Source organism: Ovis canadensis, chromosome 24 (genome assembly GCF_042477335.2).
Source record: "Ovis canadensis isolate MfBH-ARS-UI-01 breed Bighorn chromosome 24, ARS-UI_OviCan_v2, whole genome shotgun sequence".
Taxonomy (NCBI): domain Eukaryota; kingdom Metazoa; phylum Chordata; class Mammalia; order Artiodactyla; family Bovidae; genus Ovis; species Ovis canadensis.
Genome location: NC_091268.1, coordinates 28770185 through 28784141, shown reverse-complemented (window position 1 = coordinate 28784141; position 13957 = coordinate 28770185). Strand labels below are relative to the sequence as shown.

The window sequence follows — 13957 nt, the reverse complement described above, 5'->3', positions numbered from 1 at the left end:
GAAGGTAAAAGTTGAGTTTGAGGTGATGACAAAATTTCTAAGAACTGCCTAGTGAGCATGTGGAGATATGAAACTGTGGTTGTAAGGTTAGAGCGAGGCCAAGTGTATGGATCTCAAAGTCATTTGACATGGCAACATATATGGAAATAAATTTCTCACAACCTTTTAAAACTAGAATGCACCAATAGTTCTTAGTTTACCAGATCTGAAAGTTATTTGTCATAAGAGAGAATAAGATATCAAAATGCATTTTAAGTGTCATGTTTGGAAAAGCTGAGGTGGCCACTAACTCTGTTTTTTACTTGTCTTCAACAAACTAGAAACTGCACGGACTTTAAGTGGAGAGTGAAAAAGTTGGCTTAAAGCTCAACATTCAGAAAATAAAGATCATGGCATCTGGTCCCATCACTTCACAACAAAAAGATGGGGAAACAATGGAAATAGTGGCTGACTTTATTTTGGGGGGCTCCAAAATCACTGCAGATGGTGACTGCAGCCATGAAATTAAAAGATGCTTACTCCTTGGAAGGAAAGTTATGACCAACCTAGACAGCATACAGAAAAGCAGAGACATTACTTTGCCAACAAAGGTCCATCTAGTCAAGGCTATGGTTTTTCCAGTGGTCATGTATGGATGTGAGAGTTGGACTGTGAAGAAAGCTGAGCACCGAAGAATTGATGCTTTTGAACAGTGGTGTTGGAAAAGACTCTTGAGAGTCCCTTGGACTGCAAGGAGATCCAACCAGTCCATTCTGAAGATCAGCCCTGGGATTTCTTTGGAAGGAATGATGCTAAAGCTGAAACTCCAATAGTTTGGCCACCTCACGTAAAGAGTTGACTCATTGGAAAAGACTCTGATGCTGAGAGGGATTGGGGGAAGGAGGAGAAGGGGACAACAGAGGATGAGATGACTGGATGGCATCACTGACTCAATGGACGTGAGTCTGAGTGAACTCCGGGAGTTGGTGATGGACAGGGAGGCCTGGCGTGCTGCTATTCATGGGGTCGCAAAGAGTCAGACACGACTGAGTGATTGAACTGAACTAGGAATTCTGCTCATTTCATTTTACTCTAAATTGAAAAACTGGACGTTAACACAGAAAGGGTGCACAATTTAACTGAATTCAACTGATCTTTTCTGCTATTTTTGTATAAGTATTTGGGTTGTTTCCATTAAAGAAAGCAACAAGAAAGCAAAAGGAGGAAAGTGCCTCCCAGGTGATAAAAATCTAGCTCAGATACTAAAGTTCTAAGCTGTGGTCTTTTGACTTGGATAAACACACCCTCCTGCACTGCAAGGGCCTCTTCGAGGATGTTGATGACGATTCTCTACAAACGCGGCACACACAGCAACGGGCTGGAACTGAGAGCAGCTTTGCTGGCTGAGTTCCTTCACGGGGAAGCACGTGTTAGACACACCCACAGCCTACTGCTCTTCCTGTTGTGGTCTCAGAAGAGTCTGGGGGGTGTGGTTAGGACAGGGCGAGAAGCATTCCAGCCCTGTTCCCAGTGCCCTGCCCACACGGAGACACTTAGGTTTGTGCTTAATCACTGCAAAACAAGACCAGTGTTGATTACCTTGCTCAAAACGAATGGGAAAAATGCCTGAGATGGAAAAGCCTGCAAAACAGCAAACAGAGACAAGGTAACAACAACGGCCTGGATACCACAGAATTGAAGACCTCTGCTCTGAGTCACTCTGAAGAGCTGTGGTTTCTGACAGTTGAAGCTGGTTCTTCAGCTGACGTCTGTATCAGTGCTTCAAGGGGTCAGGGCACACTCTGAAATCATGGGCCAAGTTTGTGTTTGTCTACACGAGCGTTTTCCTGAAGGAAATCTAGGTTTTTATTTACTCTCCTGGGGCTTCTCAGGTAGCACTAGGGGTGAAGAACCCTCCTGCCAATGCAGGAGACATGGGTTCCATCCTTGGGTCAGGAAGATCCCTGGAGACGGAAATGGCAACCTACTCTAGTATTCTTGTCTGAAGGGCTATGGTCCATGGGGTCACAGAGTCAGATATGACTGCAGTGACTCAGCGTGCATAGCATGCAAAGTAGACCAAGGCCCAGATAAGGCTAAGAACCACTGACTGTCCAGTGAGACAAAGGCTTTATTAATGTAACCCCTGCTGCTCCCCACAGTGACTCAGCATTACTGTCAAGAGCAGCCATTCTCCTCGACCTGGCAGTTTCAACAGTGGCGCCATCTGTTCTTTTTTTTTCTTCCGGCCGCATAGCATGTGGGATGGCCAAGGATCGGATCTGTACTGGAAGTGCAGAGTCTTAACCACTGGACGACCAAGTCCCAACACTGAGTCTTCGGACAGGCAATTTTCACGAGGTGCTTCTCTTTCTCCTCCTCCTCCCCCACTTTCTATTGAATTTGATGCCAGCATTTAAAACAATCTGATGTCACAGACAAATCCAGATTCCTGGCTGCTTCTGAAAATTCAGAAGATCTGGCAACCCTGGGCGCTCCTTTTGTGTGTTTAGAATCCACGAAGCTGTGTATCTGAGCAGCTGCCTGCTTCAGAGGGAGCTGCAATCCTCACCCCAGCTGGCTTCCTCACTTCCATTAGCTGCCAGATTTCAGTGGATATTTGTTTTTCATAACTTGTTCCGTAAGGTGCTGCCTTCCGGGTCCAGCATGAGAGTGTGGCATTTCTAGGTGGACTGGCCTTTTAGGCTGGAAAGCTTCTGGAGGTCTATGGGCTTATAGGTTTTCTCTTTCTCTGCTGTTGGGTGGTTACTTATTGTTGGGAAGGTGGTTACTTATGAGGTCTTCCTCACATTTTTCTACGTTACCCCTTCTATTCTGCTTTAGACTCAGAGGTGCAGGAGATTCTGTGTGTGAATGGCTGTGCATGAGGGCAGGGGTCAAGTTTAAAAATCCTAAGCTGGCTTTATTCTCATCATATCCTTACAGACCTAGCACCTATTTATCAAATATTTCAGTAGAGGCCCTTAAGACACTTAATTTTTTGGAGGTCTTACCTATTCCTGGTTCTGAGGGACAGAGCAATACATCTCAGTTTTAAAATCAGAAGACAGATTCTGATTCCCAGCTTCACTACCAGCCATGAGATCACAGGCAAATTATTCATCCTCCCCAAGGCTCACATCACCAGACATAAGCAATGGGGTTACTGCTGCTGATCTGACAGGACTGGCCTCAGAATTAAGAGGACAGCACACAGGAAGCGCTCATGGTCCCTTCTTCCACATCACGTTCTAGCGGGTGACATTTATCAATCCATTCAAGAGAAGAATTGCTAAGGTGGTGTCTTTCCTGCCCATGCCATATAACCAACAACTTACTCTACCATGTAACTTTTATTTATTAAAATGGCCACACTTGCTTTTATTGCAAGACACATGGACATTTTTTAAATTTTATATTATGTTTTTGGCTGTGTCTCAAGACATGTGGGATCTTAGTTCTCCAATGAGGGATTGAACCCGTGCCCTCCGCAGTGGAAACACACAGTCCTAACCACTGGAGGGTCCGGGAATTCTCTACCCTGTAACTTTTTAACACCTGGAGAGACACGACCTCCTGAGTAGCACACCATGTCTAAAGTTGCCATGTCAAGAAATGGCATAAAATCTTAGAAAGCATTAATATGTGAAATATGACATGAATATAAACACATGCTCAAACTGCACAGCTGACATTTTCTAAAATGTTCATGGGTTAGGTCTGTTGGCACAACTGATAGGAAGCAATTGCTAGAAAATAATTATCACAAGATATCTATCACTCCAACCTTATGTATATTCAACCAAAGAAATACCTAACTGACAGGGTACAACTGTCTGAAAATCCATAGGGGGGAAAAAGAGCTGGGACACATATAATGTCCCAATGATTCTATGGAACTGAAGACCCTGGAATGAATTTGGCTATTCCATCCCTGGAAGGAAAGTTGTTTGTCAAGTGCTTATCTATGGATTTATTCAGGGGCCTACTCTCCAGGAGGAGGCAGGGGCCCTGCTATGGCCTGTTTCATTCTTCAGTCCTTCAACTCACATATAAGAAAACTAATATAATGATTTTTATTGAGTTTATTGAAGAAGAATGCATTAATTTTCAGTTTAAGAATTTCTATATCTTAGCTTCTAAAGACCTCACTATGTGATGACTGTTAATGCTTCAGAAAGTGAAATTATCAAGCTGCTTAGTTCAGTGAAATTATGGTTCTACTTCTTCACTCAACAAAACACTGACTGAGACTGTAACGCATACTGAACGTTTTAGGAATAAGTCTTTGAAGAGCTAATGTATTGGGATTCCAGCCTGAAAAATGTGATCTCAACTATTTCTTAGCAGAAATGTTGGCTGCAAGAATACAAAGATTTTGGCTTTAGATTGGTCTCTAGTTAGGTTATTTCTTCCCATTACATACTGCCCAACAACAGAGAATAATGACAATTGCTAACATTGATTGAGCCCTTATATAATGTGAGAGGTATAATAATCTTATGGGATAATTATTACTGTCATCCCCATTTTACTGATGAGAAACTGGAGACCTAACTGGTATAGGACAGAGTCCGGTTTTTTGTTTTTTCAAACAACACAAATTTCTTTTCTTTCTTACTTTTTCTTTTTTTGGCTGCACAGTGGAGCATGTGGGATCCCAGTTCCCCGACCAGGGATCAAACCCATGCCTCCTGCAGTGGAAGCCAGGGACCTCCAGGTCAGGTTTTAAATCATGGTCTCATGTAAAGCCTGTCCTCGTACACTACGTCAGTCTAGGCCACAACATAGAGGTGCCACTACGAAGCTGAGAAATTCAAACTAGAATCTGACATCACTGCATTTTGGAACAAGAACTGCAGCTTGAGGCTGTTAGGGTGACCGTGCTCTTCCACCTAGGAGAAATATCCCCAAGAGAAGTAGGGGTGATAGCGTTTGGGTGCACCTCATTTCTGGCACCCCTAGTCCACCCCTGGGGACACCACTTAGACACTAGCAGAACACTACAGATATTATCAAATGTCCAAAGACCAAAGACACCCATTTCTAGTAATTATGAGATACACAGAAATGAGTCCAAATGTAAGCAAAGCAAAGATCAGAAGTGGCAATAAAAAGAGAATGTGGTAAATACTTCTTGCAGGTGGTGGAAACTGGCTTTCATTAACATAAGAGAAGAACTTCCAGGCTCTTACTGTATAAAACTCTGTGTTTTTCCAACTTAAAGAGACAGATTTTCTTTCTCAACAGGGTCAGGAATCACTAGGGCAAAGGTAGCCAGCCAGCTCATGGGTTAGGTCTGTTGGTACAACTGATAGAAAACAACTGCTAGGAAATAATTATCACAAGATATCTATCACCCTAACCTTATGTATATTCTCCCAAAGAAACAGCTAACTAACAAGGTACAACTGTCTGAAAATCCATGGGGGAAAAAAAAAGACCTGGGACACATATAATGTCCCAGTGATTCTATGTAACTGGGCACTGACTTGCTGCCTACACTCGGAGGCCCTGTGATTTACTGCTCTGGAGTGCTGTTGTGCAAGACAAGAGCATACAGGGAAGGGTCTGTGGAGGATATGCAAATGACTTATCTTGTGTAAAACACTGGAGACGTCCAATAATTTAGGAAGTGATCAAAAACTACTGGTGGTCACCACTAACCCATACCATAGCTACTGGTTTTTAAACTATCCCATTATGACTCACACATTTCTAAACCCATGAATCCTTTTCAGGTTTTGTACACTGCTGGTTGAGCAGCCTGTGCCTCTCCAACCAGATCCTGAGCTCTTGAAGGTCAGGAACCAAGTCAGAGAATTCTATCATTGTACCTGGGAGTGACTGGCACAAAGCTGAGTTCTAGTTATTTGGAGCTGAAAATAGAACCCACAAATCTTTGATTTCTATCATAGAAACTTCCTAGAACCTCTGTTGGAATCACCCCAGAAATTTGGTGAATTCAAACAAAGATATGTGGGAGAGAGGACCAGGAATGCTCCTTTTAAAGAAGCCCCTTAGAATATTCTTTACAAAAACAAAAAAAAGTTATTTTTAATTGAAGGATAATTGCTTTACAATATTGTGTTGGTTTCTGCCATACATCAACATTAATCAACAATAGATTACATATGCTTCCTCCTTCTTAAACCTCCCCCCAGCTTCTCACCCTATCCTGACCCTCTAGGTTATCACAGATCTTACTTACATGGACGTTTGGGAACTGAGAGCTGTTACATACAAATAAACACTTGCAATCCTAAGTGTATGTTTCACACAAGCTGAGGCAAGACAGTAACAAAATCAAGTTTAAATAACATTTCCAATTTCACTTCCTCTCCTCTCCAATCCCTCCTCTCTCCACAGTCCCAGTCATCCTACTGGAGCAAAATCCTGATGGAGTCCTTCCTTTACTCAAAACCTTCCCAACTGTGAGAGTATAAAACCCATGGTCACTTAAGAATCTTTATGGCCCAGCTGCAATCAACAGAACTTTTAAACTAAGAGCATGGACTCTGGGGCCAGAATGACTGCATTTAAATCCCAATGATTCCAATTATTAGTTGTGTGACCTCAGGCAAGTTACTTAACCTGTCTATGCCTCAGTTTCTTAATCCGTAAAATGGGGATATGGATAGTACCTGTCTGATAGGGTTGTTGACAGGATTAAATGAATTAATGCACGCACAGCACTCAGAATGGTACCTGGCACACAGTAAGTGCAAAGTTATAAGTGTTCATTTTTACTATTATCCTGATCACCTCCTGCTACTCACCTACTCATAGGTTATACTCTAGTCCCACCTGTTAATTCCTGCCCTTTCCCCACACTGTTCTATCTGTAACACAGATACACACCACCTCTGGGTCAAAAGAGTCCAACTGACAAGACCCAAATCAACCATCATTTGAAAATCTTTAATGACTAACCTTCTTCATAGCTCAAATTAATTCTTCCTGCCTCCCTGCACTAAGTAACTTTCATTTGTGCATGTTTTCTCATCTAGACTATGATTTCCCTGGAAACGTTAGTATAATTGAAATAGTACTGTTTTAAGAGTGACACACTCCATCTATCTCCTCTGAGCCTCTATTTCCCATTTCTAAGTTCAGGATAATAACAGTTCCTTTGAAGGAAGCTTAAATGACTGATTTCTATCTACAGATAGTCTGAAAATCCACTGTGTGATTGATTGGCATTAACAATTATTAATGGTGGTGTTTATTTAGTGCCAGCTAGCCTGGTAGGCTGCAGTCCCTGGGGTCGCTAAGAGTCGGACACGACTGAGCACCTTCACTTTCACTTTTCACTTTCATGCATTGGAGAAGGAAATGGCAACTGATTCGTGTTCTTGCCTGGAGAATCCCAGGGACGGGGGAGCCTGGTGGGCTGCCGTCTATGGGGTCGCACAGAGTCGGACACGACTGAAGCGACTTAGGAGCAGCAGCAGGTAGGTAGTACCGGTGCCAAATACCGGAACTTCAAAAAACAAAAAACCAAAAACTGCCCCGGAGCAGCACAATTTTCCCATCAAGTTTATAGAGATCTGCAAGGAAACACTGAGCACATGGGTTTGAATATCCCTAGGCGGGCTTGTTTATAAGCCAGCTGTGACAAAAACAAACCCAATCCAACCCAACCCACACGTGCACTCTTGCGCGTCAGCTCTGGGAAGTGCTCCAGGAGAGGAAGGTAGTAAAACTCCTTCCCATTGGCGTTTCAGAGCGTGTCATCAAGACCATCTACAAGGTCTGGCCAAGGACTGGCCAATGGGCTTCGGTGGGGAGGACCCAACGAGGACTTAGGAGGGCAAGACAGCACCTGGATCCTTTTCCCCACCAAAGTTGGAGGGCCGCCTTCTGCCCCGCCAAAAATCCCCTATCAGACGCGGCCTGATTCTCTTTTGCCTTTGTCCAGATTTCTAAGCCATGAAGTCACAATCACAAGAGCTGGGAGTGTGACTCTGGGTTTCACTTTTCCTTTCTGCGAGTCCCTTATACTCTTCTAAAACGGGATCATTCGTTCAGCCCTGGGGCCAGAACCACCCAGCTAGTTAGGTCTGAAGCCCAGCCTGGCGTCTATCAGGAGCCCAGTCAATTCTGCACGCGCGGTCGCTTCGCGCTCCCGGGGGCAGGGTCCCCGTCATCTCCCTCCGAGGTTGTGAGGCAGCCACGTCCTCTCCGTCTCGCCCTGGGGAGGGTGGAGGTGGAAATCCAGAAACTACAGGCTCGGACTGTGACCCGGGAGTGAACACAGGTGAGGTCCAGGAACCGGCTTGCCGAGGGGGGCTCTCGGGAAGGATGGAGAAGTTGGCCAAGTGGGGGTCCGCGCCTCAAAGGGAGGGCTGAGGCTGCACAGAGCCCAGGTCTGGGAGGGGAGAGCCCAGGTCTGGGAGGGGGGATCCCGCCCCCCTCCTCCGAGCCCGTTCTCCACCGCCTCCTTCCACACCCTAAGTCGAGCCCGGCCGCACCCTGGCTACTCTCCGCCAAGCCGCTTCTTACCTCCGCGCTCATGGCCAACCTGGCAGTCGACCCCTTCCTGGACCCCTTCACAGACACAGAGGAAGAGGTAGCAGCTCCACTTCCGAAAATAACCTTGGAGTCACTGCGGAGGAGGGTACCCCGCCGGCCCGCGACCATAGAGGAGAGGCCGCAGTTGTTCCCCAACCCCCTGAACCCTGCGCCCTCCCGCTGCCTAGAGCGGCCACTCCCGCGCCTGGGGGTCCGCGCAGGCGTACTACCTCCAGCCCCGCCCCTTCCTCGGGTGGCCAGACCTTGAGCGCAGGGCGTTAACACCCTGAAGGTGCTCCCTCCGGGTGTCTGTTTCGTTAACTGCAGGAAACAGCTTTGCCCGGAAATTAAAATAATATTACAAGACTGCACTGTACTCGCCACGATTTTTTTTTTTTTTGGCGGTTACACTGTATACAGAAATCAGAGGACCGTCGCTATATTTCCATTTGCAGTATTAAGAATCGGATTATTAAAATACCTTTATCACCACGTTTTTTTCTCACCCAGCGTCTTGGTTCGTTAAGCTGTGCTGTTAAGGTGTGCTTGGGCGCTCAGTCGTGTCCGACTCTTTGCGACCCGGTGGACTGTAACCGCCCGGCACCTCTGTCCGTGGGGACTCTCCAGGCGGGAATACTGACGAGTGGGTTGCCATGCACTTCCCATGATCCTCCCAACCCAGGGATCGAACCGAGGTCTCTCGAATTGCAGGCGGGTTCTTCACTGTCTGAGCCACCAGTTAAGAATTCATTCTGATTATCTGCTTTAAGTCACTGGCCTGGAAGTTGATAAAACTGATCATTTTTTCCCCTAGCAATCAAATGTGCAAAGAGTAAAAAGACTGATGTTCTGTGCTAGTGCCAGGAGGGTATGAACTCATTTTCTGGAGGGTAGTCTGGCAATAGGCAGCAGCATATTTTTAACATTGCAGTGAAAGATACGTGACAAAATTTACCATTTTAACTGTTTTTAAGTGTGCAATTCACTGGCACTAAGTGTATCCACATTATTGTGCAGCATGACTCACATCCATCTCTAGGACTTTATCATCTTCCCAAACTGGAAGTTCATATTCATTCAACAATTCTCAATAGTTCCTTCCCCAGCCTCTGATAACTACCATCTAGGTACCACATGTAAATGGGATTATACAGTGTTTTGTCTTGTGACTGGCTTATTTCACCCACCATAGTGTTCTCCAGGTTCATCTACTTTGTAACGTGTCAGAATTTCCTTCCATTTAGAGGTAGAATAATATTCCATTGTATGTATACATGACATTTTGTTTATCCAGTTTATCTGATGATGGATACTTGGGTTGTTTCCGCTTTTTGTCTATTGTGAATTATGCTGCTATGAATATGGGTGTACAAATACCCATTCAAACCTCTACTTTCAGTTAGTTTGGGTGCATGCCCAAAAGTGGAATTGCTGCATTACATTTGATAATTCTATTTTTAATTTTTAAAGACAGGCCATAATGCTTTTCATAGGGGCTGTACCATTTTATATTCCCACTAGCAGTGGGCAAAGTTCCAGTTTCTCACCTAATAGGCGTGAAATGAAACCTCATTTTGGTTTTCACTTGCATTTGTGATGTTCGGCATCTTTTCATGAGCTTATTGGCCATTTATATCTTCTTTGAAGAAATATTTAAGTCCTTGGTCCATTTGAAAAATAACTTTATTTATCTGTTTATTTGGGCTGTCCTGGGTCTCTGTTGCTTTTCTCTAGCTGGGGTGAGTGGAGCCTACTCTCTAGTTTCGATGCTAGGGCTTCTCCTTGTGGAGCGCAGGCTCTAGGGTGTGCAGGCTTCTGTAGCTGTGGCTCCTGGGCTCCAGAGCACAGGCTCAATAGTCGTGGTGCCTGGGCTTAGTTGCCCTGTGGCATGTGGAATCTTTCCGGACCAAAGATCAAACCCATGTTTCTGGCATTGTCAGGCAGATTCTTTACAACTGAGCCACCCGGGAAGCCCCACTCCACATGTCCACTTTTATACTGGATTGTTTCCTTTTGTGTTTTTTAGGTTGTAGGAGTTCTTTTTGTATTATGGATATTAACCCATTATCAGATATATGGTTTGCAAATATTTTCTCCCATTTTATGGGTTGCCTTTTCATCTTGTTGGTAGTGTCCTTTGAAGCACAAAAGTTTTAAATTTTGATATAATTCAATTCATTGATTTTTTTTCTTTTCTTGCTTGTGCCTCTGGTGTCATAGCCAAAAAAATCATTGCCAAATCCAATGTCATGAAATTTTGCCCTATGCTTTCTTCTAAAACCCTTATAGTTTTGGCATTTGCATTTAGGTGTTTGATTTACTTTGAGTTAATTTTTATACAGTGTTAGGTAAGGGTCTAACTTCATTCTTTTGAATGTGGATATTCAATTTTCTCAATACCATTTATTGAAAAGAGTATCCTTTCCTTATTGAATGACCTTGGCACCCAAATCATTTGAATGTATATTCAAGGGTGTATTTGTGGGCTGTCTACTCTATTTCATTAGTCTCTATGTCTATTTATGTCAGTACCACACTGTTTTGATTAATGTTGCTTTACTGTAAGTTTTGATAATTATTGAACTTAAATTACTTAAAATTTAAGTGGTCATATGTGGCCACTACTCTCTATCTAGGACTTTCAAAGCTGATACCAATAGGCAGAGAGATATTTCAGATTTTAAGTTTGACTACTTGTATTGGTTTTCACATTTACACAGATTGCTGCTTACACTAAGAACAGAGGACATAGCTAACTATATATAAATTTCCTTTGAATGAGGAGAGGAAAATGGACTTGTGGCACCTTGTGGGGATAATATGGCCACACTCTTGTTCTTTAGGGTACGTAATGTTTTCTTTTGGGGGAAAATGGTTATTTTCTTTTCAAAAAGACCAAGTGGTTTGTACTCAGCATTTCTCCCAAACCTAAGGGGTGAATTCAGGGAAATGTGACAGCAGGTCAGAACTCTGATCATAGCTTATTGACACATTTATTTCTACAGTGCTTTATAAGTCACATACATTATCGACACTGATCCTAAAACTGATTTAGTGGAAGAGAAAATAGAAGCTTAGGAATATTGAATAATTCCAGCCCTAATAAACAGATGGTAAAGAATCTGTCTCCAGGAGACCCAGGTTTGACCCCTGAGTCAGGAAGATCCCCTGGGGAAGGGAATGGAAACCCACTCCAATATTCTTGCCTGGAGAATTCCATGGACAGAGAAGCCTGACAGGCTACAGTCCATGGGGTCACAAAGAGTTGGACACGACTGAGTAACTAACACTTTCTCTCTGACCACTAACATCTTGACTGAGCCTTAGAAGCCAGATCGTCTAACCAACTTCATATGGCTTTTGTGAAAGACCAAGGTGAATTCTCAGACAGCCATTTTGCTTTTTGCGTTTCTTTTTCTTGGGGATGGTCTTGATTCCTGTCTCCTGTACAATGTCACGAACCTCCATCCATAGTTCATCAGGCACTCTATCAGACCTAGTTCCCTAAATCTATTTCTCAGTTCCACTGTATAATCATAAGGGATTTGATTTAGGTCATACCTGAATGGTCTAGTGGTTTTCCCGACTTTCTTCAATATAAGTCTGAATTTGGCAATAAGGAGTTCATGATCTGAGCCACAGTCCGCTCCCGGTCTTGTTTCTGCTGCTGCTGCTAAGTCGCTTCAGTCGTGTCCGACTCTCTGCGACTCCATAGACTGCAGCCCACCAGGCTCCCCCGTCCCTGGGATTCTCCAGGCAAGAACACGGGAGTGGGTTGCCATTTCCTTCTCCAATGCATGAAAGTGAAAAGGGAAAGTGAAGTCGCTCAATCATGTCCGACCCTCAGCGACCCCATGGACTGCAGCCCATCAGGTTCCTCCGTCCATGGGATTTTCCAGGCAAGAGTACTGGAGTGGGGTGCCATTGCCTTCTCTGTGTTTCTGCTGACTATATAGCTTCTCCATCTTTGGCTGCAAATAATATAATCAATCTGATTTCGGTGTTCACCATCTGGTGATGTCCATGTGTAGAGTCTTTTCTTGTGTTGTTGGAAGAAGGTGTTTGCTATGACCAGTGCGTTCTCTTGGCAAAACTCTATTAGCCTTTTCCCTGCTTCATTCCATACTCCAAAGCCAAATTTGCTCCAGGTGTTTCTTGACTTCCTACTTTTGCATTTTCAGTCCCCTATAATGGAAAAAAACATCTTTTGGGGGTGCTAGTTCTAAAAGTTCTTGTAGGTCTTCATAGAACCATTCAACTTCAGCTTCTTCAGTGTTACTGGTCAGGGCATAGACTTGGATTACTGTCATTGAATGGTTTGCCTTGGAAATGAACAGAGATCATTCTGTTGTTTTTGAGATTGCCCCCGAGTACCACATTTTGGACTCTTCTGTTGACTGACGGCTACTCCAATTCTTCTAAAGGATTCCTGCCCACAGTAGTAGATGGTGATTGCAGCCATGAAATTAAAAGATGCTTACTCCTTGGAAGGAAAGTTATGACCAACCTAGACAGCATATTAAAAAGCAAAGACATTACTTTGTCAACAAAGGTCTGTCTAGTCAAGGCTATGGTTTTCCCAGTAGTCATGTATCGATGTGAGAGCTGGACTATAAGCTGAGTGCCGAAGAATTGATGCTTTTGAACTGTGGTGTTGGAGAAGACTCTTGAGAGTCCCTTGGACTGCAAGGAGATCCAACCAGTCCATGCTAAAGGAGATCAGTCCTGGGTGTTCATTGGAAGGACTGATGTTGAAGCTGAAACTCCAATACTTTGGCCATCTAATGTGAAGAGCTGACTCATTGGTAAAGACGCTGATGCTGGGAAAGATTGAGGGCAGGAGGAGAAGGGGACGACAGAGGATGAGATGGTTGGGTGGCATCACCGACTCAATGGACATGAGTTTGGGTAAACTCCAGGAGTTGGTGATGGACAGGGAGGCCTGGTGTGCTGTGGTTCATGGGGTCGAGAAGAGTCGGATACAATTGAGCGACTTAAGTGAAGGTGAATTCTTTTGACCAATCCATGTTTATGAAGCATCTGCTCGTGTCAGCAGTGTTGTAGGCTCTGGGAATCAACAGCAAACCAATAACCAACATAAAACTCTATTATGCAGGACCTCATCTGTTTTGCTCACCATCGTATTCCCAGTAGCTAGTGCCACAGCTAAGGGTCTCAGCTTTGCGTTCCCTGTCGCCTCTGCAAATAACCCTCTTTCCCATTATTCTTATTGCAGCACTCTGCTTTTTCTCTTTAAAGCGATCTTCGGATTTCCAAGTGGCAGGTTTGAATCTTGCCTGACTTTACGCTCTTCCAAGTTAAGTTCCAATGGGGTTGGGCATCTTGTCTTTTCTATTCACCCCTGTATCCCCACTCATTTCAGAGTGTCTGGCACATAATTGGAACTCAGGAAATAGTTCCTCATCAATTGGATGGATGTAAGGTCACTCAAACTTCTCAAGTA

At 44.1% G+C, this 13957-nt stretch overlaps 2 protein-coding genes across 9 annotated transcripts in view; one reads left to right on the top strand and one right to left on the bottom strand.

Moving 5' to 3' along the window:
* The window catches only part of BFAR (bifunctional apoptosis regulator), a 29796-nt gene extending 20978 nt beyond the window's left edge, over window positions 1-8818 (bottom strand). Inside the window, exon 1 of one of the 8 annotated variants that reach the window (XM_069570175.1) lies at window positions 8485-8818. The gene's annotated coding sequence lies outside the window, so the exon portion shown is untranslated. The remainder of the gene's footprint in view (window positions 1-8484) is intronic. The other 7 variants (XM_069570174.1, XM_069570172.1, XM_069570176.1 and 4 more) reach the window with 7 other exon arrangements.
* Window positions 7755-13957, top strand: part of PARN (poly(A)-specific ribonuclease) — a 201326-nt gene continuing 195123 nt past the window's right edge. Inside the window, exon 1 of the mRNA XM_069570169.1 lies at window positions 7755-8239. The gene's annotated coding sequence lies outside the window, so the exon portion shown is untranslated. The remainder of the gene's footprint in view (window positions 8240-13957) is intronic.